An 18325-nucleotide genomic window follows, 5' to 3' on the forward strand; every position below is an offset into this window, starting at 1 on the left:
CGAGTAACGTTAAATATACTGAGCTAGCAGAATGCTAAATATTTAGCTAGATAACACAAAGGGTCGACTGAATATTTAACACTCCGACTACACGCCGAGCGGTACAGCAACATGCTCTATTGCTCGTGTATTTAGATAAAGCATGACACCAGTGCATTGGTTTTCAGATGAATCAATAGTCAACCGATTAATTAACATGTTTTTACTATTATATTATGTACTTCTTTGTGTGTAAAAAGTAAAAAAAGGCAAAGTAAGGAAAGCAGGATTTCGAAAAATTTGCCATTGTTTATCTGTTACTAAAGGTTTAACACAACGTTTCGAGGTTTGGGAATATATCCTCTTGGTCAGGAGAGGGAAGGTACATTATACAAATCGATAGATTTCCAATCCTCGACAAGCTTTGTGATACCTTTTGTAACAAATTATTGATGGCAAATGTCCGTAATCCCGTTATCCCAAATTATCCGTTTCAAAAATTACGTAAGTATGAGCATATATAAGTTTCGACATCGTTTACACACGTTATTGAGACTTTCCTAGAGATACACATATATCTAATTATTGAATAACATGTGCGTGGTTGTAATAAGGTTAATTCTTAATAACTGTAGGTGAGAAAACCTATTCGTACGTTGGTTAGCGGATGATGTATTTAAAGTCACACGAGGTTGGCAGCTTATTAGGAATTTGTGATTTAAATTATTCTATTTGAGCGTTGGTAAAAACACGTCTTTATTTAGTATCCTCTATTTTTATCTTCACAGATAAGCAGGCAAATATAAAATAATATAATAAGTAAATTAGAAGTAATGCAATGCTGAGAAAGCTGGAAATAATAGATGGTTTATTCATGTCTCAAGTTAAAAATATGGGGAGGTAAAGAGAAACATATAGGCCGTTGGAATAATGAAATCAGATTAAACAGCAATTTGAGGCAAAACTTTTGGTTTTGCACCGTGGTTGTCCAATGCTTCTTAAAATAGTATATAGCCGGTCTCAATACGGATAATACTTCAAAATATTTAGAAAAAGTGGAACAATTTTCGTTTGTAATTAGACATATTTTACTGGTCCGTAATTGTGTATCGATTGGTATATACTTTTGTCTGCGTGTTAGTTCTCCAACGGTTTCAATTTTTGCGTGGTTTATTCAATCTCATTGAGGCCATATATTATTACCACATTAACTAATATTGTTCTCGCATAACGTGTCCAAGTTTCGGAGATTTAGCGGTACATACGAGTGTACTTATGTCAAATTATTTGCTAGCAACTTATAATCGATAAAACTGTTGTTTGCCCGTTAGTTTGTCAGTGGCTTGAAATGTAAGCAATGACGTATCCAGTCTCCGCCACGGGGAGGCCGGGCAAACACAGAGACCATATACTATTAACAGAATTACAGCTATCGTTGGATAATGATGTTGGACTCATATATATCGTGTGCAAATTTGCATATTTAGTTGTGTCAAATGAGTTGGTAATAACATATTATTGTTGACAATGATGTTTGCCCGTTAGTTTTTCAATGCTTTAAATGCATGCATGACATATCCAGGCTCGCCACGGGGAGGCCGGCAAACGCAGAGACCATATATTTACAGTAAACTTATTTACACAGACGAGGAGTTTTGTTTTGGCAGGCCCTCTTGCCTACTGCCTTATCAATCAGAACGGGGAGTTTTGTTCTGGCAGGTCCCCTAGCCTACTGCCTAGTCAATCACGACGGGGGAGTTTTGTTTCGGCAGGTCCCCTAGCCTACTGTCGTAGTCAATCTTGACGGGGAGTTTTGTTTGGGCAGGCCCTCTAGCCTACTGCCAGTGTCAATCACGACGGGGAGTTTTGTTTAGGGCAGGTCCCCTAGCCTACTGCCTAGTCAATCACGACGGGGAGTTTTGTTTGAGCAGGTCCCCTAGCCTACTGCCAGTGTCAATCACGACGGGGAGTTTTGTTTGAGCAGGTCCCCTAGCCTACTGCCTAGTCAATCACGACGGGGAGTTTTGTTTGAGCAGGTCCCCTAGCCTACTGCCTAGTGTCATAGTCAATCACGACGGGGAGTTTTGTTTGAGCAGGTCCCCTAGCCTACTGCCAGTGTCAATCAGGTTTACTAAAGAAGTTCGCTGTACACGATGTTCTTCGCGTAGGCGACTTCATAGCATACCCTATCTGGACGGACAAGGACCACGATGTCTTCTGGGCGGCGAACTCTACTTAACAGGACGTACAACTGGCCGTGGGTAAAACAGTCTGTGCGAAGATCGACTCCTACAAGATCGATTGTCTGACCTTGGCTTTTGTGACCGGTAATCGAGTATGCCAGCATCAGAGGAAACTGACGTCGACGGACAAGTAACGACGAACCTTCAACGATCGCGAACCTAAAAATTATTCTAGGAATTCCGATAGGTTGCGCGTCCGATGAGGGCGTCTGACGGTGACCAACCGGTTGGTTATAGCCGTCACAATGACCTTAGTGCCGTTAACGAGTCCGTCGGCGATGTTAAGATTCCTCACGATGAGACACACTGAACCGATCTTAAGTCGCAGCACGTGATCTGGAATACCCTTGCCTGTAGCCTGGTTTAGCAGAGGAACTTCGACGCCAAGATAATCATCGTTCTCAGTGTCCACAGAGTCGGCGCTTCTCAAACTCATGAAGGCGACCGGTCAACGGAGTCTAGGATTGATTTCCTTGACATTTCACATTTCATGGTAGAGAGGATCGCGCGACGAGCACACTGATCGGGATCGCGGAGGACTTCGACAGGGAAGACTTTGGAGATTAGGGCTTGTAGAGAAGTAACGTAATTTACTCCGGTCAGAGGAATAAGAGCGCCACTCTCTTTGCCCTCCCGAAAAGTTGTGGAGGGAACAGTGCCGTTGCCTACTGCGAGAAGGAAATCAGAATAGTCAACGGAACTGCTCGTCCTGTGCGGTGTGGTCAGAGAAAGACGCGGAACAGTCGCCACAGACGCGAGGCCCGAAAGAGAAACGCACGCAACGGCAGCTGCCGTCCGTGCTTTTACAACAACGGGTGCGATCAAGCACAGAAAGATCTTTGAATGGCTCATCGCGGTTCATGAGATCTCGAAGTGAGCGGTCGAGGAGCTCGAAGATGTAGCGATGGGCCCATTGGGGCCTCGTCAAAGACGATGAGCTTGTGCGGCTCTGAACAGTTCCGCGCGCAGGGATCCCGTTGGTTATGTTCCACACGCCAGTTCCGTCGCCGAGATCGAGCGGAAGCCGATACATGCTATGGGCTGTTGAGCCACCCGGCATATTCCCGGCAGCGATGCCCGAACTGGCGACGGCTAGTGCAACCTGCCGAACCACGTACGCAACGTGTGCCAGTATGACACGAAGGAGGGACGTTTTTTTCCATATCCACCGGGACCGTCGAGGAAGATGGCCCTCGAAGTTCGGCGGTCATCGGGGTTGTCGAGAAGGGAACGAACGTGTTGTAGAACGCGTCTCTAATCTTGTGAGAGCTTTGGTTCCCAATCCTCGACAATGGCCCGCTGTTGGTTCTCGCCATAGTCCAACAGCTCCCTTCCCAGTTCAGTCGTGTCATCCTGCACATCGGAGAGACCACATTCCACCAAAGATAATCCCTGTCGACGTAGACTTCGATCGATTTCAATTAAAGACAGCTTGTATGTTTTTTCTGGGTTAAGCGGGTTTCTTTCTAAGTAGTCCTCGCATAGTGTGTCGCGGAACGCGGCTCACAGAAGAGCTGAGGGAGCACCCATGTTGCAGAGGAGCACAAAGACAGAACGCAGCCTTGTAGCTACCATAAACCCAGAGGCTTCGCGGTGCTCATCTTCATCCTCCACCAAGCCGAGATGACGACAGACCTCCTGAAACGTGCGACAACCAGGACCACCTCGTGACAGGAGGTCAGAGTAGCCGCGGCAAGGCGTAGACATCAGGAGCATCCGCAGGTTAGTACAGCTCACCACGATTAGGCGAGACCCAAAAAAGTTTGCATACCTTCTCTCCACGCTGACGAACAGTGTTGAAGTGTTTTCCATCTGTATATGTGTATAACTCTTCCGTGTTAGGTCGTTTCACGTGTAAAATGAATTTTTCAAAAAATGTTTGATATGTCATAGTGTCGAAGATGTTGTCAACAGGCCTGTTAAAGTACAGTAATAACTTTGAACTTGATCTACTAATTGCGTCTGTCAGATCACCGGGACGAAAATACACATGCTGCTTTCCCTCAAGATGAACAGGTAGACACTCGACCGACGGTTCTGACTTGGAGATTGAAAAGTCCAAGAGACGCCAGCAAGCGTCGCTTGCACCAACCATTCTCTTAGTCACATAGTTTTCTACCTCGTCATCTTGTTGCCACAAAGGTGTAACTGTGACGTTTTTGAAGGGATCCACCCTTCATCAGGTATTTAAATAAGTACTTTATGACACAACGAGTAGACGCAAGTTCCAAGTTAATATGGGCTTCGTACTTCAGCAATAGTGTGGCGTTATAAGGTACGACCCATCCATCGTGAACAGCAACAGACCTGTTGCGTGACGTAATTTGATCAATATACCATAGTCCCGTCTGTACTGTACAAAACCCCTTTCGTCTACGTGAGTGGTCTGGCACGAAGGCTTAGGATAAAACTTTCTACAGTGACCCTTTACAACGTCCCAGCACAGGAAGTCGGTGCGATGATCAGTGCCACAAGGACCGTGGATTATGTGCTGCAACACCAACTTCCACCGGCTTCATCTTCCGAGGGGATGTCCGCGCGGATTACAGAGTCGATTTCGTCTGCTTGTACTGGACCGTCTCCGTCAATCTTAAACACAATGTGGGCGTGAGGAAGGCCCCTCATTTGCATTTCGATGACGTAGACGATATAGCTCGTGCAGCCGAACATCACCCCGCTCCGCAGATCTTGGAGAAGTTCTAGAAGTTTTATCTGGAACACTCTGCAAGCCTTGCTAGGGTCACTGCGTCCACTGCCGTGGGGACACGCTCCATTGTTCTCCTCCCAAGTCGCGCTATATGTAAAAGTAAGAAAGTACGTTGGAGAACCCCGAAGTGATACGAAAGCCATCGCATTCTCGTAGTGTATCTTCATGTATCTGGGCCCACCAGTAAACGTACTTGGGAGGTAAATCTTTCCAGGCTGTGCCCCACCCTCACCTTGGACTGTTTCTTCACGAGCGATGTCATCTATAACCTGCCTTCCTGCCGGACCACTGCGTTGAGCGTCAAGTAGCTCGTTCAGTTGTCCTATCCGCATGGCATCTTGGGCTGAGGAATTTGTCTGTGAAAATCTTTATAAAACGAAGTATCTCCTCTTCAAACCTCGCAAACATCTCGACCTGCCAAGCTTGAGAAAGACGTCCAAGATAAGAAAAACGAGGATTGGAGAGCAAAAGACAACGAGCATAACAGTACTGGAAAAGCGTTTTTTCGTTATTGTCCAGCATGCCAACCCAAATTGCCTTGCGGATAGAGCAGTGGGTACTGAAAGGGCTCCATGAAAGGACTGAAGAGGTCAATTGTTGATGGCCTTCCAGCGCCCACCTTCCAAACAGTAAGTTTTCGGGATACAATAAAAGTGTCTTCAGTACTAAGCTCGGCGTGCACTTAAACGCCTCTTTGTCTGTCGCCAAGAGCAGGACCATGAGTAGCTCGACTTGTTACCTGGAATTCCAAGTAAGCGTTGACCGAGGGCTCATTACTCAGCCGCCGAAATTCATGGACATAAGGATTCAGTGAATCCAAATAAATTTTTAATTTCGTCAACTATGGTAGCATCAAATGATCTACTCATGGCTATGTTCCTGCGTTCTGGTATTACTTATTTACGAAAATCCTGCATAGTAAAGAATGGATTCAATTTGTGAACATACACTGTATAAAATTTACTCTGTCCCTATCTACTACCCTACTTTTTCATATCACTTTATTTAATAAGAGGTGCTGAGAATATATTTAGGCTATTATGAATCGTTCAACACCACCTATCGCGCTTTAAAAGTCAGAAAAGAACAACCAGATAAACAGAAACAATATAATTATTGAAACAAGTAAGTATCTACAACGCTACTTACTTGTTTCAATAATTATATTGTTTCTGATTATCTGGTTGCGGTGATTGACACACAAAAAAGGCTTGCAAGGGTAAAAAATGCGCGTTTTGTTGCGAATTTTTTTGAGGGGTTTAAAATTAAAACTTCCGGTTTTCAGACTTTTCCTGTTGGTTATACGGCAAAAGGTACCTGCGTGCAAAATTTCAAGTTTCCAGCACTTCTAGAAGTAAGTTAGAATTTGTATACATATATCAGTCAGTAAGTCAGTTTCACATGCGGCTGTATAGTATATTAGATAACATTTTGGATGTATCCTCACAGTAGGTTTTGATTCTCGAGTAACCGATTCATCTCGACATTTTCTTTTATCTTTCACCATTTATTTTTCCACGTTTCTGTCTAATTATTGAACTCAGACAACGAATAAAACTTTACTAAGAAGACACGGTAGATATCCACAGTTATTAATATTTTAGTTTCCCAGGAAGATGGAGGAAATCATAGGCATGAGATTGAGATTCTCGTCCAAGGAAATAAATAGCCTTGTGACTATAAATTATTGAAATTACAGATCATGGTAAGAGGAGTGTTCCAGTAGTCGTCTGGAAAGATGCTAGACGAATAGTGTAGTATGCTACGGTTACAGTGTGCGTTCTGAAAAATTAATTGTTGCTCAGATAATACTATGGAAGCCCATTGGAATCCTTTTTCTGCATGTAGCCTGACGGTGCCTTCGTTCAGGTCTTCCCATATTTGCACAATAAATTGGTTTCGTGTTCAAACAATGATCCTTGATCAGTAAAAGTACACCTGTGACTATTATGGACGCCCCTGAGCTCTTTTACTGCTTTTAGCATTTTAGTATGTTCATTCTGTTCTTCCTGTATTTAGACGACATTTTGGTTCCATGTTTAAGCCAGGGTACTGAAGAATCATGTCTTAGTAAGTCACATATATGTTCTCTTTTTTCATATTGATATAAAGCTTTTTGCGAAGTAACATTTTCACATTTTTTTATAAGATCCTGGTGCCACATAAAACAAAAATAACCTGTACTAATATATGTCCGTTTCGTGTAGTGCACATTGGGATTCAGAGGTATGATATTTAAAAAAAGGATATAATAAAGTTTAAGTAATCCTACAACAACCAAGCTACCCTTTCAATTAAATGCCTATATACGAACACAAATTTTATTAAAATAAAAGTATCATATTAATTGAAATGTTAATAGCTTATACTGAGAATATGGTCCTTATTAACGTTATAGGGGAAATAAATATTTCAAACTATAATTTCAGTAGAAACAGATCCTTTTATTTAATAAAACATTACTTGATGTACTTTACTGAACTTTTATTCATCCTTTCAACAAGTTGCTTTAACTTGCTGAAATAGAAAGTCGACAACGTTTTTTATTGACTATTTTGGCACGGGGTGGTGTTTAAGGTTGAATCCTTCGCTTAACGCTGGGAGATTTGTAATTGGAAATGAGCGTCGATAAATCTAAATAAATAACCGATTTCCATATAAATGACCGACATTGGGTCCTTGCCCAATGGCGCTCGCCCATTTCCTAAAGATACGCTCAAATCCTCCCTCGTTAGGGTTAAATCCATTATCCAGTAAGTATCGATTTAAGGCCTGAGATAAATCTCCGAACAAATCTAAATATAGGTATTGTTGAAGTCTTTTAGGTCCTAAGGACGAAATAATTTGTATAACAACTCCGAAGAGCTGACGTGGTTGTTCAAAATAAGACTAATTGAAGCAATAAGAATACATACCTGTATGCGACTATAATAGACGCCCTCTTGAGCTCTTTCACTGCTTTTAGCGTGTCGGTATAGTCATTCTGCTGTTCCTGTATTTAGATGAAACATTGATTTCATATTTAAGATAGGTTATTGAAAAAACGTCTTAGTAAGTCACCTGTATGTTCTCTTCTTTTCATATCGTTATAAAGCTATTTTATTTTAAGCTGCTTGGTACCACAAACAAACAAAATAACTTTTACTAATATTTATGCGTTTTTTGTAATACGGATTGGGTTCCAGGGGTATGAAAGTTCATAAAAAAGAATATAATAAAATTGAAGTAATAATATAAAGTAAACGGTCCCAAGCTGTCCTTTCAATTAAACATCTATGCACGAACATGATAGGAACATTGCATTAACATTAAAGGTATGAGTTTAATGGAAAAGTTTTTATTTTAAACTTAATGTATTTGTGAACCAAATAATCAGCCTAAAACGCTGTGGGCAACTGAGTGAAATACACACTAACAGTCGCCAGGTGTGAATGTGTAGGTAATCTCACACACAAGAAACTTCCCGCCGCTGGTTATAGGTTTCCGATACTCGCGGGGTTTACTTCAATTCCGTTACTTATTACTGATCACAAAAGTTTCTTAGTCGCTTCATTGATTCCTTCCACTCTCAAAACAAATACTTCATTTTCTACGAAATGGGGATGCATTTCTTTTACTAGCGATTTCTATAAATAATTTTTATTCAGTGTTTTAAAAGCCATGAAAGAAAATACCTGTTCCCTGTATCTCTACCCATTTTCCTTATCCTACTTGCCTTGTTTGTAAAGTTTCGGAGAATATTATGAAGCAAAAACCTTCCTCAAAAAAAGGTTGTATGACACAGTTTCTATTACATTTTTAGGGTGTGAATCCTAATGACTTTGTTACAGAACTCCAATACAAACCATCACTAAAAATGGTGTTTTTGCTACTATAAGTACCTACTTCTTATAAAAATATGTTGTTGTAGGGACTAAAGTAATGAATTTTCTCGTTAAAATCCAACACAACAAATAGACAAACGCCTACAAAATAAAACCTAGTATAGAACGTTCACAGGCCTTTTGGGAAATCGAATTTACACGACTGTAATATTCCAAATGAAAGTGTACCAGCAATAAACTTCATTATAACAAGAATAAAACTGAAGCAACAACATCGGATACTGGATAGTGAAGCTTTGATAGTGAACCCATGAAAATCTGAAGTCCTACCGGATACTATAATTTTTTAATTCCTGATGGCAGACTGGATGAAACATCCAGTGCAGATAAACTTAGAAACTAAAAGAGTTCAGTCATGTTGGTTACGTAAATTTAATGGCTATGAAAGCTAGAATCAATGGAGAGCTTAATCGAAAATGGTATATATATATATATATATATATATATATATATATATATATATATATATATAACTTATTTATTTATTCCAACGGCAACAGCCATTATTACAATTGATTACAATAAGTACATGCATCATTTAAGTTAGCAAAACGACAATACCTCTATAAATATTAATTAATAAATACGCTAACTTATAAAGTGTACAAATTTGCAAGTTTGAAGAAGACATGCAGTTGCTATTAAATTACTACAGTATATAGGTATAAAAAAAATTTTCGGTGACAAAAATGCAACCCGAATAGAACAACAAATTTTAACTTGCATATAAAAATAGAAATGCTCAACAAAAAAAATATCTAAAACTTAACATAGCATAAAACATAACAGAAACATAACCATGCATTTTAACCAAGGAAACTGACATGAAATATTTAAATTAAATACTGTGAAAATTAGGTAAAGAGTTAGCATAATAGGCTTACTAGAAATTGATACGCTAAGAGGAAAACACAGTCAAAGCATGGCGACGGATACAATGGATACTGTACCAGAAAATATCGCATTCACATATAATTCGATTACCCAATCTAGCAAATCTTGCCAGAGGGCTATGGTAATCAAAGTTGGTGGAGTGATGCCTGCGACCAAGAAGTCCTCGAGATCTAGTGTTAGCGGAGGGAACTCTAAAGTCAATCTCGGCAAGGATATCTAGGCACTGCACCTGGCCATTAACAATCTTCAAAAGAAGCAGAACATCAGGCACTTATGGTCGCCGGGCGAGAGACGGTAGGTGGAGACGTCGTCAATGGGAACATCCCAGGTAGCCATATCCAAGTCGGACCCCAACTAGCCGAATAAATCGGCGCTGTAAAGCCTCTAGTCTCATCTGGAAGCCGATAGTGTATGGGGACCACACTGGACTTGCGTACTCTGCGATGGGTCTTACAAGGGAGCAGTACAGAGAGCGAAGAGCAGCCGGACTGTGTATGCCTCTATAAAATCTAGAGATGAATCCAAGCATTCGGTTTGCTTGGTTGTAGACATGATCTATGTGAAGGACTCCAGATCCTTGTCAAATTGAACGCCCAAGCCCTTTATGCTGTTAGATCTTGGAACAAGAGTGTTAGCCATGCAATATGGATGAAAAAGACGTAGATTTGATTCTATGGAAGGTAATGGCAGAGCATTTGCTTGGATTCACAGACATATTGTTTCCAGTACACCATTCTTCAATAGAATATAATTTTCTTGAATCTTCAGAAAGTCATCAGGCGATGCTTCTGTAAATATCTTCAGGTCGTCAGAAAATTGCAGGACGTTCACACTCACCACCTCGAGAATATCGTTCATAAAAACTATGAAGAGACAAGGAGCCAATAAAGAACCTTGCGGGACCCCCAGAATGAGAACAGTTTCAAGGAGAAAAATTGAGAAAAAAGAAGTAAGAGGAGCCAACTTTGACGATAAGCGAACGGTCACACAAGTAGCTAGAGATCAATGACAGTAACGGGTCAGATATACCATAACCCTTCAACTTCGACGTAAGAATGGAGTGATCGACCATGTCGAATGCCTTTGCCATGTCAATATACACTGCGTCGACTTGTTTGCTCTGCGGAAGGGTTAGAACATGTTCTTGGAAAATCAGAAGATTAGTTACAATAGATTTTCCACTAATGAAGCCATGCTGAGATGAATAGACTACTTTTGATATGAGAGGATTAAGCTTATCGACGACGAAGCTCTCAAACAATTTACCAATAGCAGGTAGAATAGTTATCATGATATAATATATGATATGCGTGTATATATATAACAATATCCGATTTTTGCTACACTGTGAAGGCGTGAATACAATGGACATGTACCCGTCACTTGCTACACGAACCAATAAGGTCTAGAAAAGAAATAACGATAGTTCATCGTCAAAGTGTGTTGATTTAATTAAAATCAAAAAGTTTCTAAAATTGCTTTCTAAAGACACAAGTGACAGTTAAATATACCATATATAACCCATGTACTGATGACTTTCAGTGTTTTAAGTTGTATATGTTGGTCATTATACTATTATTAACTTATGTTTCTATCAGTTTAACTGCATAAAACTAGGAAACATAAAACACGGGATAAAATTATCATTTAATATTGCCAAACCTGTCGATGTTATCTAATTTCTACATCCACAAAATTAACGCGGCTACGATCCAGTTCATTCTTAGAATAAACTGCTCTACTGAATTCATAAAATACCAAGTTGTGTGTTTTAAATTGGCACTCGGTTCATACACAGTTCCCTAGTCACTGGTTTATTAAATAATACCCCTTTTAAAACATTTCCCTTAGTTGCAAGATTTAACAGGACGACTCCTTAACACTATTAATCTTAATTTTCCACAAAGTTGAGTTAGAACGTTTTAACATAAGAAATTACTGAAAGTTAATTAGTCGTTACTTGTACAACTGTATTACATAATATACAACAGACTATAACACTTAATGTATAACAACCTCAGTATGTTTACAATGTGTAAAGCAGTTCCCAGAACAATGAAAGTGATTTACAGATTTCAATTAAAGATAATTAGCATTTAGGTGGTTTCATTTCTCACTCTGAGGATGGTTTAATGTAACATAACCGTTATTATTGTTTAACAAGCATCGTTTAAACATACACTGTCGTGAGTATTAATTCACTGGGAATAATGAAAATCAACTTTAATGACTTTTTTCCTTCATTTACGCGGAATTCTATAATAAATGTGAATAAATATTCTATTGTAAAATTGGTTTTAAGTATTAAAAAACCCATTTAAAGTTACAAACAAACATGCAATAGGGATTTCAAAATTTTTAAAGGATGTTCATGGAAGGGTAAAGGAAGAACGATTAAATACATTTACATGTATTATGTGTATGTTAACACTACCGCCAGATAGATAGATGTGGATGGATGGATGGACGGATAGACGGATGGGACGGAGAGAGAGAGAGGAGAGAGAGAGAGAGAGAGAGAGGAGTGTGAGAGAGAGAGGGAGGGAGGGGGAGAGAGAGAGAGAGAGGAGGAGAGAGAGAGAGAGGAGAGAGAGAGGAGAGAGAGAGAGAGAGAGAGAGAGAGAGAGAGAGAGAGAGAGAGATTGTGTTGTACTTGTTGCGGTAGATCATCCTCATTAGCATTACAGATCCGCCCAGGACACAACACCCGCAGTTACGTTACCTATTCATGTTGGTCATGATCGTTTACTACTTGCCTACCTCAAACGAGTACAAGTACAGCCAACTTGTAACACTACCGCCAGAGAGAGAGGTTGTGTTGTACTTGTTGCGGTAGATCATCCACATTAGCATTGCAGATCCGCCCAGGACACAACACCACGCCGTTACGTTACCTATTCATGTTGGTTACGATCGTTACTATTGATTCCTGAAAATATTTGTGGACATTATTATATTATTGAAAACAGATTGATTTTAGTATCATTTAAGTGTGGAAAAAAATACATAACTAGCTAGTATTAAGGAAGTAGAGCAGGCTGATCGTTTAAAAGTCATACGAAGTATTGTTTATATTTTATTGAAACAGATCGTAGCACGCTAAATATTCCATATACTTTGAAATCTGAGTGAGCATTTTTATTTGATCAAGCTGGTTCATATTATTTGACTAACATAGGGTACCTCAGGAATTTTATAAAAAACTATTATAGCTATTTTAATTATTTTCTCTCAAATCGTTAAAAACCTTGTACCTTTCCTTCTTGACACGTATTTATATTCTCAGTCGTTTATAGACTCTATTTCAGTGTGTTACTTCGTTTATGCAGATGGAAATTTTATTCGGCACTCCAACATCTCCTTAGCTCTTTTTCTTTGTATTGCACTCTTTGGGATCAGCATTTTTGAAACTTTGACCTTCAGCTTTGCGGAGGTCTTCAAGGCTTAAAACCATCTATCAACAATATAAGTAGTGTTATTTTATCGAACTCAACTCAAGCCCCCCATCACAGGTTTTAGTACATGAAACTAAAGACGTTGTTATCAGTAATGACAAAACCTAATATCTTTTTAATTTCAGCTGCATCTACGAGTAATAATTATAGCATTTGGTTAGGCAGTGGAATTGCAGTACCAAGCCATTATGTTACAACACCTTTATTAAAGAAGTTATAAGTTTGATTTTAAAAAGCTACATCCCTTCAACTAACTGAATTTTAACTTATGAATCATACCAATAAGCCTTGAACACCGTCAGTTATCTTTTGAGCCATGCACTACTAATCTCATATTATTCAATAAAATATATATATAATTTGTTAAATATATATTCTGACTGATAAATAGAAGAACTTAAATTTAGTTTTTCGCCAAATAATAAAACAGACGTATGCTAGGCACAGTTTGCACAAATTAAAAGGGAATTTAATAATTGTTTATAATAAATAAAAATCAAACAAATAAATATGGTGATGTTTGTCGTTGAGGTATATGTTCTCCGTAGAAAGAAAGAGTAAAATATACTGGAACTGAAGTACCTTCAAGGATGAAGAAAACAATTCCAATGGTGAGAATTTTCCAGATATATTCTATCGTTTTGCAGTACATATAAGATTGTACACAAATCGTCTACGAACAGATCATAAGAAGTTGCCTATACAAACAAAGATTATTTTTGTAATAGTATTACTATGGCAGATAATCGATAAGCTTATCTAATTCTCCTTCGTGTTAGGCATTTCCTTCTCAATTATTGCCATCGGTATTATGTCAATTGCTAACAGATACCTCCAAAATATACAGTGGTTACTTGTTTCCTTGTTTAGTGAAAATATTTATTTCTGTCAACGTCACATAAACAAATTCTGTCTTGAAAATGTCCTAAGTTTTTATATCAGACGTGATATAAATATCACTCTACTTCAAGTATCTGACTTCTTTATTTGTAAAAGAAGTGTTTGATAGCGCGATGAGTTTTTGCTGTTAGATTACCGCATGATTGGTTTAGGAGTACCTAAAGAGTTATTAAGGTTAATTCATCACAACGTAGTTTGACAGGACCTTAGGCTTGTGATGGGTCCTGTTGTAACTCAGGGGGTTTCAGTTGTTTTTACTTTTTGTGACTGCTATCTTGGAAGTAGTGCTCTGGGACGTGGACTGATAGACAACCGAGTACATTTTTTTGCTTTTGCCAAATGCCTGATCGTGTTTGCTGAGTCAAGTCATACGACATGTTCAGATGCAGTGGACCGTGAAATCATAGTGTCCTGCCTTCAAACACAAACACAGTATTTTTGTTTCTTGTAACAAAATGCATATTAGAAATTGCAATTTTAGTAAACTGAATTTATTGCCCAGATATCTCTTTATGGGTTTATTCACTTTACCTTGATCTAGGGTGTTCAAGGTTTATTGGTATGATTCGTAGGTAGAATTCAGTTAGTCGAAGGGATTGTAGCGTTTTAAAAATCAAACTTATAACTTGTTTAAATACAAGAGCTATAACATATGGTAGTACTTGCATTCCACTGCCTAACCGAATGCCACAATGATTACTCGTAGATGCAGCTGAAATAAAAAAAAACGCTAGAGGTCAAGATTTCCAAATTCCTGACCAAAAGAGTGCAATACACAGATAAAAGAACTAAGGAGATGTTGGAGTATCTACTAAAATTCCATCTCCATAAACGAATTAACACACTGAAATAGAGTCTATAGACGACTGAGAATATAAATACGTGACAAGAAGGTAAGGCTCGATGTTTTAGCGATTTTGAGAAAAATAATTGAAATAGCTATAATAGTTTTTTAAAACATTCCTGAGGTACCCGTATGTTTTGTGAAATAATATAAACCATCTCTCTCTCTGGCGGTAGTTGTGGATACAAGTTGGCTGTACTTGTACTGGTTTGAGGTAGGCAAGTAGTACACGATCGTGACCATCTATCAACGATATAAGTAGTGGTATGTCATTCAACTCAACTCAAGCCTCCCTTCACAGGTTTTAGTACTCGTAGATGAAACTAAAGACGTTATCCGTAAGGACAAAGCTAATATCTTTTTTTTTATTTCTGCAGTGACAACGCCTAAACTAGACACCAAGCAGCTATTGGGAATGTTTGAACATTTTCTTTCCCTTCTTTTCGTCTTCCTGTTCTTTATTTCTGCATGTACCAATACCTTCCACCACTTGACGAAGAGGATAGATTCCAGTCCTTAACACGTTGCGTTATACATTTTGTAAAATATAACGATGGCAAAATGTCCGAAATCCTGTTATTCTTTGATTATTTGTTACCATCATAGTGTCTCATAAGAATAAAATAAAAAAATGTTAGTTAAGGCTCAGCTAAATCCCTTGTAGTGGCATGCGCCTTCGTAGAACCTGATTTTCCTTATATAGAAAAGAAGTTTCGTGCAACATTTCAACTCAGTTCATTTTTGAGACATAGGAACTAACAGACAGATAAAAATAACATTTTTCCCTCTCCTCGATAAATGCTCTTTTTCACTAACACTCAGCCAATAACATTCATTGCTGACTACGTGTAGGCAAATTGTTAAACTTTAAAATTCATTTAAAAAAATCCGAGTGAGAAAGGTGAATTAATTAAACATGTTATTGTAAAGCTTGGAGACTAGAGTATACAAAAGGCCTTGTTGAAACTCTGATCAAAGGATACTGTTTTTCATTGTTATCACGAGGCTGTGACAGTAATATGATTGAACTTATAGCATTGTTTTGATTGTAGGACACTGTTTGACAGGTAAATATCCATTATAATCACATTTGTCGGCCATATTATAATCATAACTGTCAGTATAACTAAAGTGACAAAGGTAGTCGAATTTACCGATTTACTTGAAATATCCATATTCAAATATAATTCGAATTTGTAGAATAAAAATTGTCAGGGAGAAAATAATGCAATACGTAAATTATAGGATTCTATTGATTTTTACCCATTAGCTTAACTCAAATTTCTGATTACATGTAAATGCTCGACGTAAATATATGAATTATAAGACCTTGTATAGACCTAATTAAGTTTGGTTTAAGCAATAGCCATTACACACAAAATATACGAATATATGATTTACATTATGACTAAAAACTTGTTAGCCATTATCTAGCTCATACTTGCCATTAGCTAAAGTTGCCATAAATAAACAAACACTTTATTATTTGAGTAAATGCACTGTGGGAGTGTACATTGTTGTGTGAAGGTGGCGCGGCTTATCGGTAATGTATCTATGGCGGAGAGCTGACTATAGCAGTATGCAAATGTTTGAAAGATAATATTGAACACGGCACCGGGTGAATATTTAGCACCTTGAACTGCTACTGAAGTTACCGCCGGTGATGTAATCGATGGCGGAGAGCTGACTTAGAAGTATGCAAATGTTTTGGAAAGATAATATTGAACACGGCACTGGGGAGAATATTTAGCACCTTGAACTATAACTGAAGTTACCGCCGGTGATGTATCGATGGCGGAGAGCTGACTTAGAAAGTATGCAAATGTTTGGAAAGATAATATTGAACACGGCACTGGGAGAATATTTAGCACCTTGAACTGTAACTGAAGTTACCGCCGGTGATGTATCGATGGCGGAGAGCTGACTTAGCAGTATGCAAATGTTTGGAAAGATAATATTGAACACGGCACTGGGAGAATATTTAGCACCTTGAACTGTAACTGAAGTTACCGCCGGTGATGTATCGATGGCGGAGAGCTGACTTAGAAGTATGCAAATGTAATATTGAAAAGATGGAATATTGAACACGGCACTGGAGAATATTTAGCACCTTGAACTGTAACTGAAGTTACCGCCGGTGATTGTATCGATGGCGGAGAGCTGACTTAGCAGTAATGCAAATGTTTGGAAAGATAATATTGAACACGGCACTGGGAGAATATTTAGCACCTTGAACTGTAACTGAAGTTACCGCCGTTGATGTATCGATGGCGGAGAGCTGACTTATGCAGTATGCAAATGTTTTGGAAAGATAATATTGAACATGGCACTGGGAGAATATTTAGCACCTTGAACTGTAACTGAAGTTACCACCTCGTCTTTGTGTCTTGTATTTTTATCTACTTATAGTTTACTCTTGCCATACTGTTGCGCTTCTATCTACCTCATCCATATAATTTAAAGCGGAGGATATAAAGTTCTCATAATTTAAACTTAAATACCCAAATAATCCATAAATCTGTTTAAGATTTACTTTTTTACAGAGCAATGGTTTAGTGTGACTAGATGAAGTTGACACTAATAATGTGATAAAGGGGAATTGGCTTTTATGTCAGTCCTTACTATGGTGCTAATATCCCCCCCCACCCCCCCCCCCCCCCACCCCCCCCCCCCCCCACCCCCCCCCCCCCCCACCCCCCCCCCCCCCCACCCCCCCCCCCCCCCACCCCCCCCCCCCATTATCCATGAAATTCAAGTAAAAGCCAATAAAACAAAGAGAGCGTTGTTCCATGAAGTGATCTGCATTGTAAATTGGATTTATATTTGGAACAAGACTGGCTGTGACTTGAACTTCGGCAGTGGCCTATAGTTAACAGCGTTACGCTATAAACATAATAAGTTTATTTATCGTACACATAATCTGGGCAAAATTATTTAATATACCGTCGGCAGTTAATGTAACACATAATTAATGATTAGTTGCCACTGTTGTTGAAATATTTAACAGGATATTTTAGTTAATTATTCACAGTTCAGTGGCAAAACTACAAAGCAATATTCATCTCCTAATAATTTTAACAGTAAAGATTATTACATTGCATCGTTGATAGTTTCAAGTGGGTCGTAAAGTAATCAAACTTGATAAACCCATTTTACTTTTGTTCGCATTTAATGTTCATAAATTATAGCAGGTGTATGCCATGCCACATTTCAGGTAATAGGCTTCACAGTGGTTGCATGAAACATTTCTTTATAGTTAATTTCATTGGGCTATTTTTACAATGTCACGCGTTACAGTGGTATGTGATTGTACTGATGATTGTAAGTTTGTTTAAACGTATTAAGTGTTACGTTTCGCAATATGTTTTTGGCCTCGATGTTCCTTGTATAGAAATGAAGCTTCATGCTAGATTTCAAGT

The sequence above is a fragment of the Homalodisca vitripennis genome, chromosome 3 (genome assembly GCF_021130785.1).
Source record: "Homalodisca vitripennis isolate AUS2020 chromosome 3, UT_GWSS_2.1, whole genome shotgun sequence".
Classification (NCBI taxonomy): domain Eukaryota; kingdom Metazoa; phylum Arthropoda; class Insecta; order Hemiptera; family Cicadellidae; genus Homalodisca; species Homalodisca vitripennis.